We start from the raw sequence: 6,421 nt of genomic DNA on the forward strand, positions 1-6,421 counted from the left end.
CATAAAAGAAAGATCACCAGCTGTGATGGCAGTAAGTCCTGAGTTCTAATCCCAGGTTCGCCATCTGAAGCCAGTTGCTGGATCTCTGTCAGTTATGAAGTTTAACAAGGCAAATATGCAGAACGCTGGGCACACAAAAGATACAACGTAAATGCATATTACCTTCCAGTCACCAGTTATAATGACAGCCTGACAAATGTTGGGAAATGTGCTGGATGAACCCTCATCCACCACCAAGGGGAAGTCCTACAGCTGCCGACCACAGGTCTTTGGTTTCAGCTCCAGCCATCCCTCCTTAGCCATTAACTCTGACTGGGCTGGGGCTCTTTTTTTTTTTTTTTTTTTTTTAAAGAAAGAGTGAGAGAGAGTGAGAAAGAGGGAGAGAGAGAGAGAGAGAACTTTAATATTTATTTTTCAGTATTTGGAGGACACAGCATCTTTGTCTGTATGTGGTGCTGAGGATCGAACCCGGGCCGAACGCATGCCAGCGCGCTACCACTTGAGCCACATCCCCAGCCCCAAGGGCTGGGGCTCTTGAACACCCTCTCCTCACTTCAGCCTGGTGACCTGACTCTGCAGCATCTGTATTCTAACCCCTAGCTTTCACATGACAACCAGTCTGTTTAGACACCAGCCAGCCAGGCTGGGGGACCCAGAATTTCCCCAGTCCCTTCCTCTGAGTGCAAGATCAATCATTTTTATACCCTTCTCCCTGTGGCACAGACATTCTGTGGCCTCCCTAGGGACAGTGACCCCTGACTCTTCCTTCTGTGTCATTCCTCTAGGGGAGAGGGCCAAAGGCTGAAGACTTTGGGAAGCAACCTGAAGGTTGGTTGAGGAGGGAGGAGGAAGCAGGGGCCAGCTGCGCCCCCCCCCCCCGCCACCCCCCCCCCCCCCCGCGCGCCCCCGTAGGCCAGCATAGCTGGAGAAGAACCCCCTACATTCCCAAGAGAGAGGACAGCTGAGGTGAAAGCTGCAGTTGGCCAGCCTGTCTGTCGGTCTGGGCTCCTCCCTTCTGGCTGCCTTGGCTGCCCACAGAAACCTGAGTCACAGTCACGGCCAGCCACCCGACCCCACCCAGCCTGCTGTCAGGCTGGGTGGTTGTGGAGAGACTGGAGGTGGAGCCTCATCCAGCCAGTCTCAGACTCAGATTCTCCTTCTCTGCCTGTGATTCCTCTTGAGGTTGCTTTCTCTTTGGGACTATCCTCAAAGTGTCATCAGTCCAGAATTAAGGGTGGGGGTGGGGACCATCTATTGATCTATTGGAACTTAAAGCTCCTTGGGAGTGTAGCACTAGACCTTGGGTTTAATTCCCAACACAAAAAGAAAAAAGAAAAATATTCCTTATACAGATGATGTGAGGGCTCTCATTTTCAAATTCCAATCCCTCCCCATCACTTCTAGGGATCAGGACATTTAGCAACATCAGGTAGCTGCTCCCCACCCTCATCTCTTTCTACCTGGAAAGAACACTGCAGGGTCAGCTATCCTTCCCTATCAGGGGCTCTAGACAAAGACTCACCTCACAGAGAGTTGAATCTACTTAGTTCTGAATCTGAGTTCCTCCTCACTTCAATCCTTCTCTGTTCTTTCCCCTCCCCAAGAGCTAGAAGGAGGGATGCAGCTTGTGTCACCATTGCCCTAGCCCCAGTCCCAAGCAGTGAGCCCTAGAGGCTAAAGCTCTCCAAGAAAGCCAGTTTGGATTAGAGACCCCTTTCTTGCAGCAGCACCTTGGGGGTGGGGTGGGAGTGAAAATCTCATGTCTGTTCTTTCTGCTGTCCCCCAGATGGCCCCACCCACTTCCTACTTTGTGGGTGTGGAGGTGGCACCCAGAGCCTCAGCCTGAGATTCATATCTGTGAGTCAAATCTCCCAGTGATTTCCTTCACCTCTCCATCAAGTTCATCCTGGATTTTGTCTTGCCAAACATAAGAGATTCTTGCTGCTGCCCTCCCCCTAGGGGGATCAGGAAGGAGACCTATTTCTGATCCCCACTTAGGGATCTGCCCCCAGCCCCAGCCCAGCCTGGTAGTGAGACTAACTCGTGCCTGTTTCTGTGGAGGAAGAGGGGACTGCCCTGGGCTGCAGAGGCAACAGAGTTCCCTGCTCCTCACTGAAGAGGACAGGGTGAGTGTTGGTGTTTCAACACCTGATATTGCATGATACCACATTTCCCATTCTCTGGGATGTCTAACATTTGTGGGACCAAGTGGAACCCCCAACTACTGTCATTTAGTCCCAAACTCAGAGATGACAACCATATGACATCTATCTTCAACTCTCAGTTGCTGGGGCCTGAGACCTGCTGGGGAATCTGCTGGAGACAAAGGAAAGGCATCTACTCCATCTGTCTACTGTGATTACATCAAATCAGGGGCATTCTTGCTCTCCTGGCTTCCCCTAAGCCATCCTCCCAGGCTGCCTGCGGGTACATCAGTTGTGCAGGAAGCCTTCCGGAGCTAGCCTAGAGAACTGGCCCTCAAGTTGCCTAACTCCCAGATGCCCTGCAGATATCCTGCATCAGTGTCTTGTGAGGGGCTGCGGGAATCTCAATCTGGGAGGGAAAGGTTTGTCAACCTTGGCACCTATTATGGTTTGGATGTAAATTGTTCCCCTGAAAGCTCATGTGTGAGAAAATGCAAGAAGGCTTAGAGGAGAAATGACTGGGTCATGACAGCCTTAACCCAATCAGTGAATTAATCCCCTGATGGGATTAACTGAGTGAAAATTGAAAGCAGGTAGGGTATGGATGGAGGAGTGGGTCCTTGGGGGCGTGCCTTGGGGTATATATTTTATATCTGGGTGAGTGGAGTCTCTCTGCTTTCTGACCATCATGTGAGCTGCTTCCCTTCACCACTCTCTTCCACCGAGATGTTCTGCCTCACCTCAAGCCTTGAGAAATGGAGCTGGCGGTCGATGGACTGAGACCTCTGAAACTGTGAGCCCCAAAATAAACTTTTTCCTCTCTTAAAATTGTTCTGGTCAGTTGTTCTTTTAGCCACAGTAGCAAAAAAAAAAAAAAAAAAAGCTGATGGGGCTGGGGATGTGGCTCAAGCAGTAATGCACGCTCTCCTGGCATGTGCTGGGCGCTGGGTTCGGTCCTCAGCACCACATAAAAATAAAATAAAGATGTTGTGTCCACCGAAAACTGAAAAATAAATATTAAAAAATTCTCTCTCTCTCTCTCAAAAAAAAAAAAAAAGCTGATGAAAACGGCACCATTGGCATTTTGCCCTTGATAATCTTCATTGTTGGGGATGGGCCTTTGGGGTTGTAGGATGCTAAGCAGCACCCCTGGCTGTCACTCATAGATGACAGTAGCACTCCCAGTGTGACAACCCAAACATCTTTAAGGCTTTAACTGGGTGTGGTGGTGCATGCCTGTAATCCCAATGACTTGGGAGACTGATTGCAAGTTCAAAGCCAGCCTTAGCAATTTAGCAAGACCCTCTCTCAAAAATAAAAAAAACTTTAAAGATTTGGGAATGTAAACAAAGTCTTTAAACATTGCCAAATGTCCCCCTGCATGGGGGTGGTTACCCTTGATTGAGAACCACTGACACAGGCTAATAATACCACATACTACCTCTTTTCAGTGTGCTCTCCCAGTTCTTTTTTCTTTTGTATTACTGGGGATTGAATTTAGGGGTGCTTAATCACTGAGCCACATTCCCAGACCTTTTTTGTATTTTATTTAGAGACAGGTTCTTGCTGAGTTGCTGAGGCTGGCTTTGAACTCACGATCCTCCTGTTTTAGGGCTGGGATTACAGGCTTGGGCCACCACACCTAGCCCAGAGCTCCCCCAGTTCTAAGGCCTGCTTGCCCTTCTTCTGTTGAAGAATCGCTTGATCTTCATCAGCTCCCAGGATCTGCGTTTCCAAGTTAGTGGCATTTAAGTCCTCCTACATAGGCGATCCCTGGCTTATGTTTCATCTTCAGTACCATTTCCCCTGTTATTCCATTTTTTAAAAATTTTTTTAGTTGTTGGTGGACCTTTATTTTATTTATATGCAGTGATGAGAATTGGACCCAGTGCCTCACATATGCTAGACAGGCTCTCTACCACTGAGCTACAACCCCAGCCGAGCTCCCTGTTATCTTGAGCTTTAGCCAATGTGGGTGTCTCCCCATGCCCACCTATCTATCTGTAGTCCTGCAATAACCTCAAGACCAGAGGTGAAAGGTGGGGAAAGAACCACCCCAGAGGGTACTCCCCCTGTTGGGTTCTGTTCCTGAAATTTCTGGAGTCTATCCATGGCCTGGCTCAGAGTGGCTTGTTCAGCCCCGAAAGATGCAGGTCCTGAGGCTTTTGACCTCACAAAGGACAGTCATGGATTCCATTATCCAAATAGTCCCCTCACCCTGCAGATGGTACAACTAGCAAAAAGATGGGGGATCTGTTTCCCATTTTTGCCTTCAAAGCCCCCTGCATCATCAAAGTCATCATAATCATATTTATTAATACTTCCTTTTCTTTCTTTTTATTTTGGTACTGGGAATTGAATGTAGGGGCACCTTACCACTAAGCTACATCCCCAGTCATTTTTATTTTTTATTTTGAAACAAGGTCTCGCAAAGTTGCTGAAGGTCTTGCTAAATTGCTGAGACTGGCCTCAAACTTGTGATACTCCTGCCTCAACCTCCCATCATTGGGATTACAGTCATGTGCTACCTTGCTGGGTTTATTGAGCACTTCCTATATGCCAGGCTCTATGCTAAGCAGTTCATAAATTGCCTTATTTAATTTTAATTTTTTGGTACTGAGGATTGAACCCAGGGGCACTTAACCACTGAGCCACATCCTCCAGCCCTATTTTGTATTTTACTTAAAGACAGTTCTCACTAAATTGCTTAGGGCTTCACTGAGCTTCGCTAATTTGCTGAGGCTGGCTTGGAACTCTGAATCCTCCTGCCTCTACCTCCTGAGCAGCCGGGATTTCAGGCGTGCACCACCGCGCCCAGCTGCTTTATTTAATCTTTATAACCACCCCATGCTACTTCATGGCACTATTATTTTCCTGATTTTATAGGTGAGCAAGTTGCATTTCAGAAAAGTTAAATCATTAGCTTAAGGTTACCAGCTTCTGTTGCTGGCCTTCTATCATCATTTTTCTCTAATGTCACTCCATCCCCAAGCCCCCAGCTATTCCCATGTTCCAGGACAGGAAGCTCCCAGGTTGCCTAAGACCCTGGTCCTTTTGTTCTCCACCCTCCCTTTATAGCTGCTCTCTGGAATTGTTTAGAAGAAGAGGACCTGGAGGGCAGAGGTTGGAGCTCAGTGGTAGAGTGCTTGCCTAGCACAAGTGAGGTACTGGGTTGGATCCTCCTCGGCACCACATAAAAAAATAAATAAAATAAAGGCATTGTGTCTATCTACAATTAAAAAAGATTTTTAAAGAGGTGGGGGATTTGGCGGGAAAGGGGGCCCACAACTCACTGGGCCTAATCTCTGGACAATGAAGAACCAGAGAAGTGACCTTCTGGAGGTTAGGACAAAGGGCAGGGACAGGGTGGGCAGAGTCCAGCTGCCCCTCCTCCTTCCTCCCTTCAGTCAATCCCTGCAGCGGCACCATCATCGATCCACCTTCCCAGCAAGCTCCCCACACTGTCCCAGTCTGGGCCTAACTTGGCTTCAGGCCCTCACCTCTAGCATGGACTAGGGGATTGGGGAGCTCACTCCAGAGGGCTGGGAAGCAGACCTACCTTGAGGAGGGGTGTCAGGAGGGATTCACCACTTCCTCATCAATAAGCCCAAGGGGAGAAATCCTGGGAACGGGGGTGGGGGTGGGGGTGGGGTATCTTCTGGTTAGGGTGGGGGAGGTTCAGGGCCAGGACCACCCAGTTAGGAGCAGAAACGACCCAGCAGATTAGAGACCTGGATAAAGCAGCCGTGCAGGGCTGTAATTACCCCAGAGGAACCGGGAAGACACCAACCCTAGGATGTAGGAGGAAGGGCGGCAGCAAGGCGCCCAGGTCTCTCCCCATCCCAGCCATCACCAGAAGAGAGAAAGCGTAACCCTTGAGAGCTCTCTTTGCTACCTGCCTTCAAGCCACCCGACGTCTCCCGGATGAATTTAGATTGAGGTGGGTTTGGTAAAGAATTTAGACTCGATGCTGCCCACTCAACCCCAAGCCATAGCCCCCAGGATCCAGGGTAGGATTGCGAGTTCCCAGCCCCACTCCCCACTCCTCGGGTCCCAGTGGCGGGTGAGTCACCCGAGCGCTCCCTACATAGACTTCTCGCGCGGTGGCGCGTACCAACGCGGGACCGCAGGGGGAGGCAGCTCAGCCGGCGTCCTCCCAAAGCCGCGGCGCCCCCTCTGCGTTGGCGACAGAATGGAGGTCCCGAGGTTTTGAGCGCCGCGACCCAGGGCGGGGCGGGGCGGGCAGGGTGGGCCTGTGGTGGCTCTGTCCCCGGACT

This window comes from Urocitellus parryii, unplaced genomic scaffold (assembly GCF_045843805.1).
Source record: "Urocitellus parryii isolate mUroPar1 unplaced genomic scaffold, mUroPar1.hap1 Scaffold_321, whole genome shotgun sequence".
In the NCBI taxonomy this organism is placed as follows: Eukaryota; Metazoa; Chordata; class Mammalia; order Rodentia; family Sciuridae; genus Urocitellus; species Urocitellus parryii.